The sequence below is a fragment of the Pleurodeles waltl genome, chromosome 11 (assembly GCF_031143425.1).
Source record: "Pleurodeles waltl isolate 20211129_DDA chromosome 11, aPleWal1.hap1.20221129, whole genome shotgun sequence".
Lineage (NCBI taxonomy): Eukaryota > Metazoa > Chordata > Amphibia > Caudata > Salamandridae > Pleurodeles > Pleurodeles waltl.
This window is the reverse complement of record NC_090450.1, coordinates 955749443-955771641: the sequence shown is the minus strand read 5'-3', so window position 1 is coordinate 955771641 and position 22199 is coordinate 955749443. Positions and strand designations below refer to the sequence as shown.

The 22199-nt window shown below is 49.5% G+C and overlaps 1 long non-coding RNA gene across 2 annotated transcripts in view; it reads right to left on the bottom strand.

The window, feature by feature from the left end:
- LOC138266415 (uncharacterized) overlaps positions 1 to 22199 on the bottom strand; it is a 120830-nt gene that overhangs the window by 18930 nt on the left and 79701 nt on the right. The gene's annotated exons all lie outside the window — the stretch shown is intronic.

Genomic DNA, 22199 nt, shown 5'->3' with positions numbered 1-22199 from the left:
TACAGCCTCTCTCCAAAGACCAAGGGTAGCCTCTTGTAAATCTTGATGGGGTTTGTTTTCTCCCAGCAAGCCCATGGCTATCTTCCAAAATCTCTTGTGAGTGCTGCCTTCTCCCAGTTACCATGTGATGACCTCCTGCAGACCCTACTGGGTTCATTTTTCCCCACAGACAGTAGCACTTTATGTTTTTGAGTCTGTCCCTACAGTTCTTCTCCAGAGGCCAAGCTGGATTCCATTTTGTCCCTGTCACTTTGTTGTCCTCTGCCTGGGACAATGCTAGGTTCATGTTTAGATCTGGCCTTAGACAGCGAATGCCCTTTCACTTGGATGATTTATTGTTTCCCAAAAAAAAAAAAAAAAAACTCTAAAAAGGAGCTTTAGCCCACCCGTTGCATACCACTGGTTGGGTCAATCTCATTTTTTTCCTTTTCATTGGTGAGCGCGTCAGTGCGTCGGCTTCACTTTGTCTCTGTGTATTTTTGTTTTTTTCCCTAGAGCATGTGCCAAGTACTGATTGATTTCTTGATTAGAGTTCTTCCACACTGCTAGTGCTGGATTGTGGTATTTTTTATTTATACACTTGTTTGCAGGACAACTTGAAAAGATCAGAAATTAAGCTCAAGCTTCCCAGTATGTTCAAGAGCTGAACGCACATATATAGCAACAACGAAACTTTGTAGCATGTGACCAATTTCGGAAACAGATATTTTCAGCCACCCGTCACTCTTAATGATGATGTAGCTTTAAACATACTCCCTTCTTTTAAGACTGCTGCCATACAGTATGTGTTTTTATTAATTAACTTTGCCCTGTGTCACATTTACTTATTTGGCAGTTTTCTCTTTTATCATTTAGAGGGTGTTTCACTCATCATGAAATATGCAGTGATTTCTAAAGGTTTATGTTTCAACTTTCACCTCTAACCCCTAAAATCAACTTTACCTCCCTTTACCCGTACCCATTGAGGACCATCACACTCACCGCCCTTTAACTCTACCCATCCCCAAGCCTATAGTCCACACTCACTTCCCTTTAGTTCTACCCGCCCAAGCCCTCAAATCACCCAAATCACCCTAATATCCTTTCACCTCTACCAACCCGAAATCTTAAGTCACCCTCACCTCGATTTACCTCTATCCACCGCCAAGCCCTCAAGTCACACTCACCTCCCTTTACCTCTGCCTACCGCAAGCCCTCATGTCACCCTCCCCTCCCTTTACCTCTACCCAACGTGAGCCCTCAAGTCACCCTCACATCTCTTCGCCGCTAACAACTCGGAACCCTCAAGTTACCCTCATCTCCCTTTAGTTTTTGTTCAACATGGCTAAAAGAAATTGACAAACTTCAATAGCTCTCCCACAGGCTTTAGCAATGCACGTTTACGCTTACAGACACTAGTGGGTCATATTTTCTCACTGTGTGTAGGAGGCTGGCCTGGCTTGTAGTAGGTACCAGAGGTACTTACACCTTGTGCCAGGTCCAGTTATCCCTTATTAGTGTAGAAGAGGTGTTTCTAGCAGCTTAGGCTCGAAGAAGGTAGCTACGGCAAAGCAGCTTAGGCTGAACTAGGAGACATGCAAAGCTCCTACTATACCACTGGTGTCATATGCACAATATCATAAGGAAACACAATACACAGATATACTCAAAATAAAGGTACTTTATTTTTATAACAATATTCCAAAAGTATCTCAGTGAGTACCCTCAGTATGAGGATGAGAAATATACACAAGATATATGTACACAATACCAAAATTATGCAGTAATAGCAAAAGGAAGTAATGCAAGCAGTGTAAAGTTACAATAGATTGCAATAGGAGCACATAGGTATAGGGGCAACACAAACCATATACTCCAAAAGTGGAATGCGAACCACGAATGGACCCCAAACCTATGTGAGCTTGTAGAGGGTCGCTGGGACTGTAAGAAAACAGTGAGGGTTAGAAAAATAGCCCACCCCAAGACCCTGTAAGGTAGATGTAAAGTGCACCTACAACCCCCAGAGAGGCCAGAAGTCGTGATAGGGGGATTCTGCAGGGAAAACCAACACCAGCAATGCAACAAAAGTGGATTTCTGGACCTGAGTACCTGTAAGACAAGGGGACCAAGTCCAATAGTCGCGACAGTGTCGAGAGTGGGCAGGAGCCTAGGAAATGCCAGCTGAGGGTGCAAGGAAGCTGCCACCGGATGGAAGAAGCTTGGAGTTCTGCAAGAAAGAAGAGAGCTAGGGACTTCTCCTTTGGAAGACGGATGTCCGACGTTGCGATGAAGCTTACAGAGGTGTTCCCACGCAGAAAGACCGCAAACAAGCCTTGCTAGCTGCAAGGGTCGCAGTAGAGGTTTTTGGGTGCTGCTGTGGCCCAGGAGGGACCAGGATGTCGCCACTTGGAGGAGGGGACAGAGGGAATGTCCAGCAACTCAGGGAGCCCTCACAGAAGCAGGCAGCACCCGCAGAAGTACCGGAACAGGCACTTAGAAGAGGAGTGAACCGGAGTCCACCCGAAGTCACAAAAGGGAGTCCCACGACGCCGGAGGACAACTCAGAAGGTTGTGCACTGCAGGTTAGAGTGTCGGGGACCCAGGTTTGGCAGTGCACAAAGGAAATCCTGTAAGAGTGCACAGGAGCCGGAGCAGCTGCAAATCACGCGGTACCCAGCAATGCAGTCTAGCGTGGGGAGGCAAGGACTTACCTCCACCAAACTTGGACTGAAGAGTCACTGGACTGTGGGAGTCACTTGGACAGAGTTGCTGAGTTCCAGGAACCACGCTCGTCATGCTGAGAGGGGACCCAGAGGACCGGTGATGCAGTCTTTTGTTGCCTGCGGTTGCAGGGGGAAGATTCAGTCGACCCACGGGACATTTCTTCAGAGCTCCTGGTGCAGAAAGGAGGCAGGCTACCCCCAGAGCATGCACCACCTGGAAACAGTCGAGAAAGCCGGCAGGATGAGCGATACAAGGTTGCTAGTAGTCGTCTTTGCTACTTTGTTGCGGTTTTGCAGGCATCCTGAACAGTCAGCAGTTGATCCTTTGGCAGAAGGTGAAGAGGGAGATGCAGAGGAACTCTGGTGAGCTCTTGCATTCGGTATCTGAAGAATTCCCCAAAGCAGAGACCCTAAATAGCCAGAAAAGGAGGTTTGGCTACCTAGGAAGGAGGATTGGCTACTAAGAGAGGTAAGAGCCTATCAGAAGGAGTCTCTGACGTCACCTGCTGGCACTGGCCACTCAGAGCAGTCCAGTGTGCCAGCAACACCTCTGTTTCCAAGATGGCAGAGGTCTGGGGCACCTGGGAGGTGCAGGTCAGGGGAGTGGTCACTCCCCTTTCCTTTGTCCAGTTTCGCACCAGAGCAGGGCTGGGGGATCCCTGAACCGGCGTAGACTGGCTTATGCAGAGATGGGCAGCATCTGTGCCCATCAAAGCATTTCCAGAGGCTGGGGGAGGCTACTCCTCCCCAGCCATCACACCTGTTTCCAAAGGGAGAGGGTGTTACACCCTCTCTCAGAGGAAATCCTTTGTTCTGCCTTCCTGGGCCAGGGCTGCCTGGACCCCAGGAGGGCAGAAACCTGTCTGAGGGTTTGGCAGTAGCAGCAGCTGCAGTGGAGACCTCGGAAAGGCAGTTTGGCAGTACCCGGGTTCTGTGCTAGAGACCCGGGGGATCATGAAATTGTCTCCCCAATGCCAGAATGGCTTTGGGGTGACAATTCCATGATCTTAGACATGTTACATGGCCATGTTCGGAGTTACCATTGTGACGCTATACATAGGTAGTGACCTATGTACAGTGCACGCTTGTAATGGTGTCACCACACTCACAAAGTCCGGGGAATTTGCCCTGAACAATGTGGGGGCACCTTGGCTAATGCCAGGGTGCCCACACACTAAGTAACTTTGCACCCAACCGTCAGCAGGTGAAGGTTAGACATATAGGTGACTTATAAGTTACTTAAGTGCAGTGGTAAATGGCTGTGAAATAACGTGGACGTTATTTCACTCAGGCTGCACTGGCAGGCCTGTGTAAGAATCGTCATATCTCCCTATGGGTGGCAAAAGAAATGCTGCAGCCCATAGGGACCTCCTGGAACCCCAATACCCTTGGTACCTCAGTACCATATACTAGAGAATTATAAGGGTGTTCCAGTATGCCAATGTGAATTGGTGAAATTGGTCACTAGCCTGTTAGTGACAATTTGGAAAGCAGAGAGAGCATAACCATTGAGGTTCTGGTTAGCAGAGCCTCAGTGAGACAGTTAGTCATCACACAGGGAACACATACAGGGCACATACTTATGAGCACTGGGGCCCTGCCTGGCAGGGTCCCAATGACACATAAACTAAAACAACATATATACAGTGAAATATGGGGGTAACATGCCAGGCAAGATGGTACTTTCCTACACCACCACCCCCCCCCAAACGAAGGACAATAAGACTAGCCATGACCTGATGAGTCTTCATTGTCTAAGTGGAAATATCTGGAGAGTCCATCTGCATTGGAGTGGGTACTCCCAGGTCTATATGTTCCTCTGTATAGTCCATTCCCTGTAGAGATATGGACCACCTTAACAATTTAGGATTTTCACCTTTCATTTGTTTTAGCCAAAGTAGAGGTTTGTGGTCTGTCTGAACAATGAAGTGAGTGCCAAACAGGTATGGCCTCAACTTCTTCAGTGCCCAGACCACAGCAAAGGCCTCCCTCTCAATGGCAGACCAACACTTTTCTCTAGGGGTCAACCTTCTGCTGATAAAAGCAACTGGTTGATCCTGGCCCTCAGAGTTAAGTTGTGATAAGACTGCCCCTACCCCTAATTCAGATGCATCAGTTTGAACAATGAATTTCTTGGAGTAACATGGGCTTTTTAGGACAGGTGCAGTGGACATGGCCTGTTTGAGCTCCTCAAAAGCTTTTTGACAGCTAGCTGTCCACAATACCTTTTTAGGCATCTTCTTGCTAGTGAGCTCATTAAGTGGGGCTTCAATGGAGCCATAGTTTTTAATGAATCTCCTGTAATACCCAGTGAGGCCTAGGAAGGCTCTCACCTTGGTCTGTGTTGTAGGGGGAATCCAATCCACGATTGTCTGGATTTTCCCCTGAAGTTGTGCAATCTGTTCTCCACTTAGCAGGTGTCCCAGATAAACCACTTTTCCCTGCCCTATCTGGCACTTTGAAGCCTTGATAGTGAGGCCTGCCTTTTGCAGGGCCTCCAAAACTTTCCACAGGTGGACCAGGTGATCATCCCAGGTGGAGCTAAAGACAGCTATATCGTCTAGATATGGTGCACTGAAAGCCTCTAACCCTTGCAGGACTGTATTCACCAACCTCTGAAAAGTGGCAGGTGCATTTTTCAACCCAAAGGGCATCACTGTAAATTGGTAGTGCCCTCCTATAGTTGAAAATGCTGTTGTAGCTTTAGCATCCTCTGACAACTTGATCTGCCAATACCCTGCCGTCAAATCAAAGGTGCTTAGATACTTGGCAGATGCCAGTGTATCTATGAGCTCATCTGCCCTGGGTATAGGGTGAGCATCAGTTTTTGTTACCTGGTTGAGACCTCTGTAATCTACACAAAACCTCATCTCCCTTTTTCCATCTTTTGAGTGAGGCTTTGGTACAAGCACCACAGGAGAGGCCCATGGGCTTTCAGAATGTTCAACCACTCCTAGATCAAGCATTTTCTGAACTTCTTGCTTTATGCAGTCCCTGACATGGTCAGGCTGCCTATAGATTTTACTTTTGACAGGGAAGCTGTCTCCAGTATCAATTGTGTGTTCACACCAAGATGTGGTGCCTGGCACACTTGAAAAGAGTTCAGAAAACTGTCTAAGGAGATTTATGCAGTTGTCTTTCTGCTCTGCAGTAAGACAGTCTGCCAAAACTACTCCCTCCACCAAAGTATCATCTTCAGTGGAAGAGATCAGGGAGAGGGTCACTCTCTTCTTCCTGTCCTTCATCTGTTGCCATGAGCAGGGTGAGATCAGCCCTGTCATAGTAGGGTTTTAGGCGGTTGACATGAATCACCCTAAGGGGACTCCTTGCAGTGCCCAGGTCAACCAAGTAGGTGACCTCGCCCTTCTTTTCAACAATGAAGTGGGGTCCACTCCATTTGTCTTGGAGTGCTCTTGGGGCTACAGGCTCCAATACCCACACCTTCTGTCCTGGTTGGTACTGAATCAGAACAGCCTTCTGGTCATGCCATTGCTTCTGGAGCTCTTGGCTGGCCTGAAGGTTTTTACTGGCCTTTTTCATGTACTCGCCCATTCTGGATCTTAGGCCAAGTACATAGTCCACTATATCCTGTTTGGGAGCTTTTAAAGGTTGTTCCCAACCCTCCTTCACAAGTGTTAGTGGACCTCTTACAGGGTGCCCAAATAGGAGTTCAAAGGGGCTGAAGCCCACTCCTTTCTGGGGTACCTCCCTGTAAGCAAAAAGGAGGCAAGGTAACAGGACATCCCATCTCCTCCTGAGTTTTTCAGGGAGTCCCATTATCATTCCTTTGAGAGTTTTATTAAACCTCTCTACCAGTCCATTTGTCTGTGGATGATAAGGTGTGGTGAATTTGTATGTTACACCACATTCCTTCCACATAGCCTTCAAGTATGCAGACATAAAGTTGCTACCCCTGTCTGATACAACCTCTTTTGGGAAACCCACCCTGGAAAAGATTCCCAGGAGGGCATATGCCACTGCAGGTGCTGTAGTGGTCCTTAGAGGAATTGCTTCAGGATATCTTGGGGCATGGTCCACTACCACCAAGATAAACCTATTGCCTGAAGCAGTAGGAGGGTCAAGGGGGCCAACTATGTCAACCCCTGCCCTTTCAAAGGGGACCCCAACCACAGGTAGTGGAATAAGGGGAGCCTTTGGTGTGCCACCAGTCTTGCCACTGGCTTGGCAGGTCACGCAAGACTTACAGAAATCTTTTGTGTCCTCTGACATCCTAGGCCAGTGAAACAGGGGGACAAACCTTTCCCATGTTTTGATCTGGCCCAAATGCCCAGCCAAAGGAATGTCATGTGCCAGAGTTAGGAGGAACTCTCTGTACTGCAGGAGAATGACCAATCTCCTGGCTGCTCCAGGTTTTGGGTCCCTTGCCTCTGTGTACAAGAAGTTGTCCTCCCCGTAAACTCTATGTGAGTCACTGACATCCCTATTTTGCTGCTTGACAGCTTGCTGTCTGAGACCCTCTAATGTGCGACAGGATTGCTGTGCCACACTCAGCTCTTCCCTGGCAGGCCCCCCTCCACCAAAAAGCTCAGCAGTGTCTGCTGCCAGCTCATCTGGTGAAGGTTCTGCACAGGGAGGAAATTCTTCTTCCTCAGAAGGCGAATCATCTGTAGAGGGAGGGATAGTGGGGAGGGATTTACACTTGCTACCCCTAGCTTTAGGGAGCACTGGGTCCATTGTTCCAGGATCCAAGTCACCCTGTCCTTTTTGCTTTTTGGCCTGAGCCTTTGTCAAAGCAAAAATATGCCCAGGAATGCCCAGCATTGCTGCATGAGCCTCCAACTCCACTTCTGCCCAAGCTAATGTCTCTAAATCATTTCCTAGTAGATAGTCTACAGGTAAATCTGAAGCAACCACAACTTTCTTTGGACCAGTATCTCCCCCCCCAGTTGAGATTCACAACAGCCATGGGGTGGCTAAGAGTGTTGTTATGAGTGTCTGTCACTTGGTACTGGTGACCAAGTAGGTGTTGTTCAGGGTGTACCAGTTTCTCTATTACCATGGTAACCCTGGCACCTGTGTCCCTGTAGGCCTGAACCTCAACACCATTGATTAGGGGAAGTTGCTTGTACTTATCCATATTAAGGGGACAAGCAACCAAGGTGGCCAAATCAATGGCACCTTCAGAGACTAGCACAGCGTCTGTGGTCTCCCTAACAAGACCAACCCCAACTAAATTACCAAAAGTGAGCCCAGCTAATCCCTTGGATTGGCTATTAGTAGGTTTGCTCCCACCACCACTGCTATTACTAGGGGCACTAGAGTTTGCAGTAGGGGTTGTGGTAGTGGGAGGTTTGGTGTTTTTCTTTGGACAACTGGCATCAGTTGTCCAATGGCCTGTTACTTTACATAAATAACACCAAGGCTTTTTTACTTGATTTGAAGAGGATTTGGACCCACCACCCCCACCAGAGTGTTTTTATGGGCCTGATGAAGACTCAGTTTTACTTTTGTCCCCACCCTTGTCAGAAGACTTACCATCCTTCTTCTTGCCATCCTTGTCACCCCCTGTATGAACTTTTCTGTTCACTCTTGTACTGACCCATTTGTCTGCCTTCTTTCCCAATTCTTGGGGAGAGGTCAGATCTGAGTCCACTAGATATTGGTGTAACAAGTCAGACACACAGTTATTCAGAATATGCTCTCTCAGAATAAGATTATACAGGCTTTCATAGTCAGAACCTTTACTGCCATGTAACCACCCCTCCAAGGCCTTCACTGAACAGTCAACAAAGTCTATCCAGTCTTGTGAGGACTCTTTTCTGGTGTCTCTGAACTTAATCCTGTATTGTTCAGTGGTTAAGCCAAATCCATCCAAGAGTGCATCCTTCAAAACTGCAAAATTGTTAGCATCACTTTCTCTAACAGTAAGGAGCCTATCCCTACCCTTTTCATTGAAAGATAGCCACAATATAGCAGCCCACTGCCTTTGAGGGACCCCCTGTACCATACAGGCCCTCTCAAGTGCAGCAAACCACTTGTTGATGTCATCCCCCTCCTTGTAAGGGGGAACTATCTTGTGCAGATTCCTGGAATCATGCTCTCTCACAGGATTACTATGAGGAATACTGCTGCTGCCACCATGGGGTCCAAACCCCAATCTCTGTCTCTCCTTCTCCAGGTCTAGGGATTCCCTGTCTAGAGCCAGCTGTTGCTGTTTAAGCTTCAGCCTGGTCTCTTCCACTCTCAACTTTTTGAGTTCCCTTTCTAACATGTTGTCTTCAGGGTGGGTGGGTTGGGAATGCTTGGACACTGAGGATAAATTGGAACCAACAGAGGGAGATCTGTCCCTAACAGCTTGGACTCTAACAACCTGGCCTCCAGGAATAAAAACATCCCTACTATGATGGGAGCTCCTATTACTACCAGCATTGCTCTGAGGTCTGCTGAGGGGCAGATTTGGAAGAGAACCCTCCACTCCTCCCTCAAGGGGTTCCCCTGAGTCAGAATGGGAGCTATCTACTAACTTCTCAGTTGAAGTGCCAGCTAGGGACTTATCATTCTCAATGAGCATGTTAAACAGAAATTCTCTAGAAGGGTTCTTCCCTATCACTAAACCTCTATCAATGCAGAGACTCCTTAGGCTCTTAAAGTTTAAATTGTCATAAGTTGTATTGACCATTTTAAGAGACGTTACTACATCAGACATGATAGAAGAAGGTTTACAGACAGTGAGAAGAGAGAAAAAGTTTCAGGACTTTTTAAAGAACAGGAAAAAAAACGTTTTCAAAGTTTTTGAAACTTTTTGAAAGTTTAGGAGTACTTTTCAGCACTTAGCAGACAGTGTAAGAGAAGAAAAGCAAAACTTTTTGGTTAGGTGTACATACACTGAACTTGTTTTGTATATTATTCTCTTATGAAAAGTACAAAATGACAAAGTGGTAAGTAGTTCCAAGTAGTTATCCCACCGCTGCACAACCAATGTAGGAGGCTGGCCTGGCTTGTAGTGGGTACCAGAGGTACTTACACCTTGTGCCAGGTCCAGTTATCCCTTATTAGTGTAGAAGAGGTGTTTCTAGCAGCTTAGGCTGATAGAAGGTAGCTATGGCAAAGCAGCTTAGGCTGAACTAGGAGACATGCAAAGCTCCTACTATACCACTAGTGTCATATGCACAATATCATAAGGAAACGCAATACGCAGATATACTACACTATCTCAGTGAGTACCCTCAGTATGAGGATGAGAAATATACACAAGATATATGTACACAATACCAAAATTATGCAGTAATAGCAAAAGGAAGTAATGCAAGCAGTGTAAAGTTGCAGTAGATTGCAATAGGAGCACATAGGTATAGGGGCAACACAAACCATATACTCCAAAAGTGGAATGCGAACCACAAATGAACCCCAAACCTATGTGAGCTTGTGGAGGGTCACTGGGACTGTAAGAAAACAGTGAGGGTTAGAAAAATAGCCCACCCCAAGACCCTGTAAAGGAGGTGTAAAGTGCACCTACAACCCCCAGAGAGCACAGAAGACGTGATAGGGGGATTTTGCAAGGAAAACCAACACCAGCAATGCAACAACAGTGGATTTACGGACCGGAGTACCTGTAAGACAAGGGGTCCAAGTCCAGGAGTCGCGACAGTGTCGAGAGTGGGCAGGAGCCCAGGAAATGCCAGCTGAGGGTGCAAGGAAGCTGCCACCGGAGGGTAGAAGCTTGGTGTTTTGCAAGAACAAAGAGGACTAGGAGCTTCCCCTTTGGAGGATGGATGTCCCACGCCGTGAAAAAGCTTGCAGATGTGTTCCCACGCAAAAAAACAGCAAACAAGCCTTGCTAGCTGCAAGGGTCGCAGTTAGGGTTTTTGGATGCTGCTGTGGCCCAGGAGGGACCAGGACGATGCCACTTGGATGAGGAGACAGAGGGGGTGCCCAGCAAGTCAGGGAGCCCTCACAGAAGCAGGCAGCACCCGCAGAAGTACCGGAACAGGCACTTAGAAGAGGAGTGAACCGGAGTCCACCCGAAGTCACAAAAGGGAGTCCCACGACGCCGGAGGACAACTCAGAAGGTTGTGCACTGCAGGTTAGAGTGTCGGGACCCAGGTTTGGCTGTGCACAAAGGAAATCCTGGAAAGTTGCACAGGAGCCGGAGCAGCTGCAAATCACGCGGTACCCAGCAATGCAGTCTAGCGTGGGGAGGCAAGGACTTACCTCCACCAAACTTGGACTGAAGAGTCACTGGACTGTGGGAGTCACTTGGACAGAGTTGCTGAGTTCCAGGGACCACGCTCGTCGTGCTGAGAGGGGACCCAGAGGACCGGTGATGCAGTCTTTTGTTGCCTGCGGTTGCAGGGGGAAGATTCCGTCAACTCATGGGAGATTTCCTCAGAGCCCCTGGTGCAGAAAGGAGGCAGGCTACCCCCAGAGCATGCACCACCTGGAAACAGCCGAGAAAGCCGCCAGGATGAGCGATACAAGGTTGCTAGTAGTCGTCTTTGCTACTTTGTTGCGGTTTTGCAGGCGTCCTGAGCAGTTAGTGGTCGATCCTTTGGCAGAAGGTGAAGAGGGAGATGCAGAGGAACTCTGGTGAGCTTTTGCATTCGGTATCTGAAGAATTCCCCAAAGCAGAGACCCTAAATAGCCAGAAAAGGAGGTTTGGCTACCTAGGAAGGAGGATTGGCTATTGGCTACTAAGAGAGGTAAGAGCCTATCAGAAGGAGTCTCTGACGTCACCTGCTGGCACTGGCCACTCAGAGCAGTCCAGTGTGCCAGCAACACCTCTGTTTCCAAGATGGCAGAAGTCTGGGGCACACTGGAGGAGCTCTGGGCACCTCCCCTGGGAGGTGCAGGTCAGGGGAGTGGTCACTCCCCTTTCCTTTGTCCAGTTTCACACCAGAGCAGGGCTGGGGGATCCCTGAACCAGTGTAGACTGGCTTATGCAGAGATGGGCAGCATCTGTGCCCATCAAAGCATTTGCAGAGGCTGGGGGAGGCTACTCCTCCCCAGCCATCACACCTATTTCCAAAGGGAGAGGGTGTTACACCCTCTCTCAGAGGAAATCCTTTGTTCTGCCTTCCTGGGCCAGGGCTGCCTGGACCCCAGGAGGGCAGAAACCTGTCTGAGGGGTTGGCGGCAGCAGTGGAGACCCCGGAAAGGCAATTTGGCAGTACGTGGGTTCTGTGCTAGAGACCCGGGGGATCAAGGAATTGGGGTGACAATTCCATGATCTTAGACATGGCCATGTTCGGAGTTACCATTGTGACGCTATACATAGGTAGTGACCTATGTATAGTGCACGCGTGTAATGGTGTCCCCGCACTCACAAAGTCCGGGGAATTTGCCCTGAACAATGTGGGGGCACCTTGGCTAGTGCCAGGGTGCCCACACACTAAGTAACTTTGCACCCAACCTTCACCAGGTGAAGGTTAGACATATAGGTGACTTATAAGTTACTTAAGTGCAGTGGTAAATGGCTGTGAAATAACGTGGACGTTATTTCACTCAGGCTGCACTGGCAGGCCTGTGTAAGAATTGTCAGATCTCCCTATGGGTGGTAAAAGAAATGCTGCAGCCCATAGGGATCCCCTGGAACCCCAATACCCTGGGTACCTCAGTACCATATACTAGGGAATTATAAGGGTTTTCCAGTATGCCAATGTGAATTGGTGAAATTGGTCACTAGCCTGTTAGTGACAATTTGGAAAGCACAGAGAGCATAACCACTGAGGTTCTGGTTAGCAGAGCCTCAGTGAGACAAGTTAGTCATCACACAGGGAACACATACAGGGCACATACTTATGAGCACCGGGGCCCTGCCTGGCAGGGTCCCAGTGACACAAACTAAAACAACATATATACAGTGAAATATGGGGGTAACATGCCAGGAAAGATGGTACTTTCCTACACTGTGACCCTACAGTTGTCTGGAAATGGCCTGCGGGATTCAGTGTTGTCTCTATGGCTGCAAGATTATCTACCTCACAACCATGAGTAAGTCAGTACAGAGAGGAAATGTGGTAGTTGAATGGCTCATTAACATCAGCGCGTAAAACTTTTACAGGCACAAAGATCATTCATTTGGAAAATCACATTTGGGTGATTAAATCAGTTTTACGTGTCAAATAACCCTTGGTCGCGAAGCAAGCAGGATTGTGACATCAGATTTAGGAGCAAAATCACTTTTTGGTACAACATCATAGTAAGGTGCAAAATCACATTTGATGCACCCTCAACAGGAAGGAGGAACACTTTTATGATCCTAAATCACACTTGAAAGCACAATTACATGTAAAGTACAATCACAGGAGTGTGATACCACTTTTATCAGGAAAATTGGCATTTAGTTGAAAAATGCCCTTCAAGTGCAAAATCATATTTAGGCGTTAAATCAGCAGTTATATGAAAACATGGTGAAATCACATTTAGGATGAAAAATATATTACGGTACAAATTAACATTTAGGTACAGATGACCCCTTGTTGCAACACTAACAGGAGGGCGGAAACACTTACGAGTACCAAACCTCATTTAGATGCAGAAGCAATTTTAGGTGAAACAATCACAGTTGGGTGCAGACATCGCCCTTGGTGTATTATCAGAAAAGCGATGGGACACTTTTAAGTGCAAAAACACATTTATTTTTATTTATTTTATAACATGTTTTTATTGATTTTTCAAGACGAAAGCCATACATTTCCTGGCATACAAAGTCATTGATAGCAAATTGTCATTGGTTACAGTCTGTCGTCTGGCTCTCCCATATGAAGGTCAATATATATAACAAACTTCTAAGAACTTATGTGCACTTCCCGGTCCGCTAACTCTGCCCAACACTACCGAGGTTGCTGCCACGTAGGGCAAAGCTTTCAGCTGCAATGTGGTTCTATTGCCACTGGCGGCAGGGGCCCTCGTGTCCACACGGGTGAGGTCGGGGGGGCAGAGGAAACAGGGGGGAGGGGGACAAGGCGGAGGATTATGGCACAGTAGATCTTAGCGCTGGTGTCTATTGGTTGAGTATGCAGGCCTTTTGGTGCTGTGGCATGCTTGCATGGGGGGATGGGCTGCTAAGCTATCAGTGTTGGCGAGGCATTGATGATAGATATGTATGCGTCCCCAAGTGTAGTATTGCCTTTCTGCCGGGGGCGGGGCCCGCGGCCTTCCAGGTGGATACAGCTATCTGTGATTCAGGGGGGTCTTTCCTCATTTTTGGCTTCTAGCCTAGACACTAAGACGCCCCAGGCCTCGCAGCCCACCTGTCGCAGTCCCCTACGCGCTAAGTTTGTTAATACCTGATGCTCAGCTCGAGCCCAACGTAGCGTACGAGCAAGCCAGACTTTTAAGTCAGGCGCGTTGAAAGCCTTCCAGTTCGTTGCTATCAATCTTTTGTACATTACATACGCTAGATCTACAAACCTGTGCAAGTGTTTATTTCTTTTCGTCCTGGTCCTTAATCCGAGTAGACAGGATTTGGGATTCGTGTCCAGGTTGAGCCCCGTGATTTCCGCTAAGGCTGTGACCACCCCTTCCCATTCCCCCCGTAACCGCGGGCACTCCCAGACCATGTGATAAAACTGTGCTGCTGGTGTTTTACATCTGGGACAGGCTGGGTCCGACCCGGGGAACATGCGTTTAATCCTGGCCGGCGCCAGGTATGTCTGATGTAGGTAATTGAACTGTGTATATCGGAATCTGGGGTTTCTTGAGACCTCACGTGTGTGGCACAGAGCTTTTGGCCAATCTGTCCCTGAGATCGGAATGGGCAGTACGATGTTCCACCTCTCCCTAGCTTTTTGCAGGTTATCTTCCGGGGGTCTGTTCAGAAGTTTATAAAGGTTTGAGACTGCTTTTCCTTGGGGGTCCCAGTTCAGCATGTGGTGCAGGGTGACTGAGATATCAGGCTCTACGTCGCCAGATGCCCACGTTTTCCTGATTGCATGGCATATCGCGTGATATGCCAAGAATTGCCCCGGATTGATCTCTGTAAGGGCCTGTATAGCTTAGAAGGTCATTAATTTCCCTTCCTCGAAACAGTCTCCTACTGCACCTATACCCGAGTCTAACCAAGTTGTAGGTGAATATAAGCCAGCTTCCACCCACCCGGGGAGCCTGTCCAGCGGGAGGAGTGGTGAGTAGGGTAGTTTTTTAACTCCCTTTTGGATATACTTCTCCCAGTATGTGTGTGCCACTATCATCAGCGGGTTTGTGCATGTGCTTTTAGTCTGCTTATCCAACAACCAAGCTAATATGGGAGCGCCTTGGAGTCGGGGTTGCAACCATATAGTTTCTGCCGAGCTAGGTCTATGGAGCCAATTTAAGATCCACTGCAGCTGTGCGGCCGCAGAATAGAGCTCAAAGTTTGGGGCGCCCAGTCCACCCATTGCTACCGGATGATGCAGCGTGGTAAGTGCAACCCGCCTTCTGCCCTCTCCCCACACCAGTTGTAGCAGGATGGAGTTCAAGCCGACGAAAAAGCTTTTGGGGATAATGATTGGTAGGGCCGCAAAATAGTACAGCAGTCTAGGTAGTATCAGCATGTTTGCTATAGCTACTTTACCCAATGGAGAGAGTGGTCATTTATTCCAGAAGCGTATTGAACTCTTAACAGAGGACACCGCTTTCCCCAGATTTCCATCCCTTAGATCTTCCGCACTGTGGTATACGTTGATTCCTAGGTATTTAAATGTGTTGAAGCACCATTTAAGGTGGCCTGGTGGGGCGCTTTCTTGTCTCGCAGGAGGCCAGCTGGTTAGTGGAAATATGCAGGATTTCCCCCAATTAACTATTAGACCAGATACCCTTCCGAACTCAGACAGCAGCGACATCACTGGGGGCAGCGTCTCCTCCACTCTGCGTATGTATATCAGGGCATCCTCTGCGTATAATGATATGGAGTGGAGAGTGCCGTTCCTTGACACCCCCCATTCTTCTTTTTTGGCTCGGACGCGTGCAGCTAGTGGTTCCATCGCTAAGGCAAATAGGAGGGGGGAGAGAGGGCAGCCCTGTCTTGTTCCCCTGTTAATCGGAAAGCTTTCTGATATTACTCCTCCCGTCTTCACCCTAGCCTGTGGGTCAGTGTACAGAATGCGTACCCAGTTTGTGAATTTTGGACCGATACCCAGTAACTGCATAGTGGCAAACAGGAAGTCCCATTCTAATGTATCAAACGCTTTTTCTATGTCGATATTACCACCTCCTCGAGTGCGGTCGGGGGGGTGTCACCCATCACACTGAGCAGCCTCCGAATATTTAGGAAGGTGTTACGTTTCGGGATAAATCCATTCTGGTCATCGTGTACCAAGATATGCATGTAGGGAGCTAGTCTGTTAGCCAGGATTTTGCCAAGTATCTTACAGTCTAGGTTCAACAATGAGAGAGGTCTGTAAGACATGACGTCAGTGGGGTCACGCCCCTGCTTTGGAAGGACCACTATCATTGCCTCTCTCATTGAGGGAGGCAGGATACCATTGGTCCCTGCTTCTTCGAACGTTTTTAGGAGATGTGTGTTAAGGTTAAGGTGTTAAGGTGTGTCGCGAAAGTGGAGTAGTATTCTGATGGCAGGCCATCTGTCCCTGGGGCTTTATTCCTAGGTAATTGTTCAAGAGCCTTATTAAGTTCCCCTAATGTGATGGGGGTTTCCAGTGTCTCTCTGTCGACATGCATTAGTTGGGGTAGGGGAGAATCTGCTAGAAAGGACTCAAGTTGTTGGATGGTACATGATGTGCTTTTGGTGTATAATTGTGTATAATATTCCCTGAATGCATCATTTATTTTTACCTGCGTGGTAGCTATTGCGCCTGCGCCTGTGCCTATCGCCCCGATCGGAGGGCACCGCCGGTCCTCCCGCAGCAGCCATGCGAGCAGCCTACCAGATCTGTCGCCTTCCGACTGTAGCCTAGCCACGTGGTGTTTGTGATCGTGAAGGCGTAATGTAGCATCAGCCTTTGCATGTTCCGCGCGCGTTTCCTTCAGGGCCGTGTATGGCGTTTCATTACGGGCAACTGCGTTTTCTAGTGCTCTTAGTTTCTTCTCCAACTTGCTAACCTCTGCATGGAGTGTGCGCCTCACACCCCATGTAGTGGAAATACAATGTCCACGGATCACCACTTTGTGTGCGTCCCAATCCATTGCTCTTAGTTTTGTGGTGCCAGTGTTTAATACCCAATACTGTTTCAGCGCTGTTCTCAGTGAGTCTGTGACCGCAGGGTCGTGTAAGGCTTCCGCTTGTAGCCTCCACGTTGGGATAGCCTGGCGCTTGCTGCCCCAGTCCAAAACTATTTTAAGCGGTGAGTGATCTGATAATGTCTTGGCTAGGTATTCTATACTACTGGTCCCTGTGCAGATCTCCTGGGTACCCCACATCAAGTCTATCCTGGTGTGTACCTTATGTGGTGCTGAATAAAATGAATATTCCCTATGTCGTGGGTGTTTCATGCGCCATATGTCATGAAGGCTCATGTTACTAGCCCATATCGATAATGGGCGGCTGAGGTGTCTGATGACTGTTGAATATGTTTGGGGATTTGACCTGTTCAATGCTGGATCTGGCGTGCAATTTAAGTCACCTCCCCATATGGCGGGTGTTTCGGGGTTCGTTAATAACGCTGGAGTGAGTGTGCTCAGGAACTCAGGCAGTGCGCTATTGGGAGCGTATACCCCTATAATTGACAATTGTTTGCCGTCCAGTTTACCCTCCACTACCACATACCTGCCCTCGTGATCTATCTTGTGTGATGTTTGGATAAAAGGGACATTCCCTGCTATCCATATGAGTACCCCCCTCGCGAAGGTTGAATAGGATGTGCCCACAATCTGACCTCCCCATTTACTGCGTAGATCCTGCAGGTCTGGGTCCCGCAGGTGAGTCTCTTGTAGTATTGCAATATGTGTGCCATGGCGTTTGAGTCGTGCGTGCACCCTGGACCTTTTGCCCGGAGTCCCCAGTCCCCTGATGTTCCAAGTGACTATGTCATATTTGTATGTGCTATGGGTTGTGGATTGGGCCATATTCAATTTGTGAGTGCATGTCTTGCTCCCCGGATCCCGGGAAGGCCCATTGGGTCTCCTCCGCCCCCGTCGCCCCCGCGTGCGGGCCCCTCACCTCCGGGCGCTTATCTAGTGTTGTGAGCAGACCGGTAGTGCACAAACTAATAGTTACCCTCTTTCCCTCCCCAACTGGATCCCAACCCCAACTGTGAACTTGCAACAGGCTACACACCCATTTTGGGTGCGTGCTAAGGTGTATCCGTATGGATATCTGCGGGGGAGCAATAATACTATCAGGATGCGGCTCATTTTAGGGGCTCGCATCCTTCTGCAGACACGGTCCGCAATTGGCTTGGGGCACTCCCAGGGCACAGCCATCAGCCCCCCTGCCCCACGCCGCCCGCCGTGCACAATATGAATAAAGGAGTTATCTCCAGGAGCAAACGTGCAAGGATACATAAGTTCAGGTGATGTGACCACCCACTTCAGGAGGAAGTCGCAAAGTTCAATTCTGTACTCCGGCTGTGGCGGTTGGTCCCCCCTGGGGGGGGATAGTTCAGTAGTGTTTGTTCAGAGTGTGTCTGCGGACCTGGGGGTGAGCTCCGGGACCCTCAATGCCTCCGTTAATGTAGAGTCCGAGCTGACCGAGTCAGATTCCGAGCCTTCCACTGGCTGGGTCCTGAGCGTCTCAAAGGAATTCTGAGTTAGTAGGGGGGTTTCTTTAAGGGCCCTGGCTCTCTCCTCTGCAGCCTGTTCCACCGTGGGTTGACCCCTGGCGTGCCTCTTGGATCGTTTCCTAGGTTTCGTCGTTGACCAGTTCTCGTCGGTGCCGGCTGCCTCACGGGGTTGGGCGATGCCTTTGGCATGCATCCACGTCCAGGCATCTTCCGGTGAGGTGAACACATGAATGCGCTCATCTGTTGTTACACGTAATTTAGCGGGGAACATTAATGCGTATTTTATGTCATACTCCCGGAGGCGTTGTTTAACTTGGGTGAAGGAGTTGCGTTGCCTTTGCACTTCCTGAGTGAAATCTGGATAAGCGTAAACAGTCGAGTCCTCATACCTGCATGGGCCTTTGCTGCGGAACTGTTGGAGTATCGTATCCCGGTCCCTGAAGTTTAGGAACCTAGCTATCAGTGGTCTTGGAGGTTGGCCCGGTGCTGGGGGGCGTCCGGGGATTCTATATGCTCTTTCCACTGAGAAGAATTTGGATGGGGTTCCATTCAGGACCTCTTTAATTAGCCAGTGTTCCAGCAGGAGCTCTAAGCTTTGATCCAGTGATTTTTCAGGAAAACCAAGAAAACGTATGTTGTTGCGACGGGATCTGCCCTCCGCCTCCTCTGCTCTTCTCAGCAATTACTTTACTTCTGCATCTAGACGGAGAATTTGTTTTTGGTTATCCGCTACCGTGGGGGCCAGATCACTTAGCACCGCCTCCGTTGTCTTCACTTTATCAGATAGTTTGCCATGGTCTACTCTGAGGATGTTCAGGTCTTGCGATACCGTGTCTATCCTGGTCTCCAGTGAGGTTTTAGTGTCCATGATTGCTTGTAGTATTTTCTCGAATTGCGAGGAATGTGACATGAGCGTGGACTCCAACGACTGCAGAGAGGGCGTATGCTGCTGATCTCCGGGTGCCTGGCCTAGTGTGTTCCGGTCCTGGTTTTTAGCTGATTTGAGCCTTCCGGCCATTTTGGCTTATCTGTTGCGGCCTGATTCCTCTTAGAATCGCGCGCTCACCTACTTTCTCTGGGCCCTGCAAGCGAGGAGGGCGTATATGTCCCCGCGGGGCCACGCCAGTGCAGATTTCAGTTTTTGAGGTTTCGGCCCTGCTGTTGGTTCTCTTAATGAGATCTTATTCAGGCGGTCTAGTACCTCCCGTCGCTGGGTCCACGTGCGTGCCTCGATTACCCGGTCAGCAGCCAGCTCCAGGCTCTAGGTCCACTTTCAGTGTGAAGTAGAGGAGTGGTATTCCCAGGTGTGTTCACTTAGTGTGTTACGGGCTCGCACAGTTCTTTAAGCACTGTTCCACCCTGTGGTGCAGTTCGGCGCCATTTAACAGAGGATATGGCTTAGCTTGATCCTGGTCGACCCTGCGCGAACCACGTCTGTGGTGGCTTCGATATCCAGCTGCAGGTCCAGAGACGATTCCCGGGATGGGCGCTCCACGCCATCAGCTATGAGATAGGGAGGTACCCCCAGTGGCCCACGACATGATTCGTCTCCCGTCCTTCTTCCCCCCTCGCCGGCGGGAGGGGGTAGTCGGTGCAAGGCGAAGGCAGTGACCAGTTCCCTTCGCAGCGGTCCCCGCAGACGCCGTACGTCCGTCTCGCCATCAGGACCTCCAAATCTGGCGCAGAACCCCACCCCAAGGGGAGACGGCGCCAGCGGCCTCCAGAAGAGGGCGCGTCTGCTGTGGCCGAGCTCACAGCCGCCCGACAGGGCCCGCGACCACGCGTAGCAGCTGGGGAGTCCAGGGAGCGGGTCCCGACCCGCTCATGAAACAAATTCGCCCCTGGCCTGTTGTTGTGGTCCCACAGGGCCTTTTGCGGAGGGGGAGGCACGTCTCTCCGCTCGTCTCCAGTCGCGGCGGGGACATCCACCCGGGGTCACTGCAGTCCCCGCCGTTAAATCGCTGCTGCTGCTTGGAGCTCCCCCACTCCTGGTTGGGGGGGAGGGGAAGCTCCGGCGGCCGATAGGCGGACGAGGAGGGGGGGGGCACCCAGGGCGGAATTAAAGCAGAATATGGGCTTATCACCCGAGCGAGGTGGGCCGCTCCCGCTTCCGTGCACCCACCTCTCCTCCAGTCCTTAAGGCCGCATCCAGCCCGACGCAGCCAGCAAAATGGCGGCCGCAGCTCCCGGAACCGATCCGCTCCGCTCCGTGGCAGCCCCTCTGCCCGGCCGCTCGATCACGCCCGGAGCCGTCAGCGAGGGGAGAGCGGTCCCAGCAGCGGATACCGCCACAGGGCTGCGACAGCGGTGCCCCAGAAGCGCCCCGCAAATGTTTACGAGGCGAGCCCGAGAGGAGTGCTTAATCAAGCGTCCTTCCCGGTCGCCATCTTGGCTCCTCCCCGTGCAAAAACACATTAAGGCGCAAATCCCCATTTAGGGGAATCGCCAGTGGTGCAACATCCCCAAGAATTTGGTATCAAATTTAGGTGTTAAGTCACTCAGTACAAAATATGGCAGTAAGGTGTAATTTTAGGTGTATCATCACGTGCATCAGTATTACATCACACTAACTGCTTATTGAGATGAAAAATCTGCACTAGTGTGGAACACCTTTAGAAGCACGAATCACTTATAGGGGCAAAATCACCTATATATGAAAAAATGCCCTTGGTGCAAATTGTGCAACATTGTGACATCACATTTAGGAGCAATACCACATGTGAGTGCAAAATCGCATTATGGTGCAAAACCACTCTTGGTGAAACATCGGCAGGCGATTGGAGATACCTTTGAGATTACAAATGCCTCTCCACTGCCCTACATGGGCACTTTGCTTCATAGTTCAGACACTGCAATATGGAACACGTTTTAGGCAGCCGAAACCAACACACTTAATAGCCAATTGCTAAAAAGGAGCCTGAAATGCTCCTAAGGTCTGATCCAAAATGTGAATGACATTATTTTCAAGCAATGGCGAACAGGGAACTGACTCAAATGAACCAATGGCTGTAGGAGGCGGATCCAAAAACCTCTTTCTGTACGTTTTTGCTGTTGATGGCAAGACTTCTTGCAAATAGCTAAAGCTGTCTGTAAACAGACATAAAAGCTTATTATCGCGGATAGCAGGTGAGACGATTGTCTGGGCATCCTCTAGCTACCAGAACACAGGACGCTGCAGGATCACCAGCATCTGCATTAGCAGTGCCTTCAGTTACATTGTGGCTTGAAAGTGCCGATTACTTCACTGTGCCTTGAAGGCAACGGAAGACACATCTGACCTAAAAAGGAGATGCACCTCTCGATCTGCCTCTTGACAATGACTTAGGAGACCACAGACCGTTCAAACAACAAGAATCAGTGCGCACACGCCTCGCTGGGGGTTTGGACGGAAATTGGTGGGATCTGCGCCCTCAACTGGGGTCAAAACAAGAGTGAAAGCCAAGAAAAGGGAAATAAACCTGTGCCCTTGAGCAGCATAAGAGCGCCGGGCAGGGTGAATACAAACACTATGTAAAATATTCCTCCTGCTAAAGGTGCGCTGGACAGGGAGATCCATCTCAGTATGTTTACACAAAACAGCACAGCCTAGAAAAGGAACTCTGGACCAGGTTTTACAACATACCAGCTTCCAGTATCACAGCATCCCTACCCCTGCAACAGGCCGGGTACTGGGACTGTAAGAAAACAGTGAGGGTTAGAAAAATAGCCCACCCCAAGACCCTGTAAAGGAGGTGTAAAGTGCACCTACAACCCCCAGAGAGCACAGAAGACGTGATAGGGGGATTTTGCAAGGAAAACCAACACCAGCAATGCAACAACAGTAGATTTACGGACCGGAGTACCTGTAAGACAAGGGGTCCAAGTCCAGGAGTCGCGA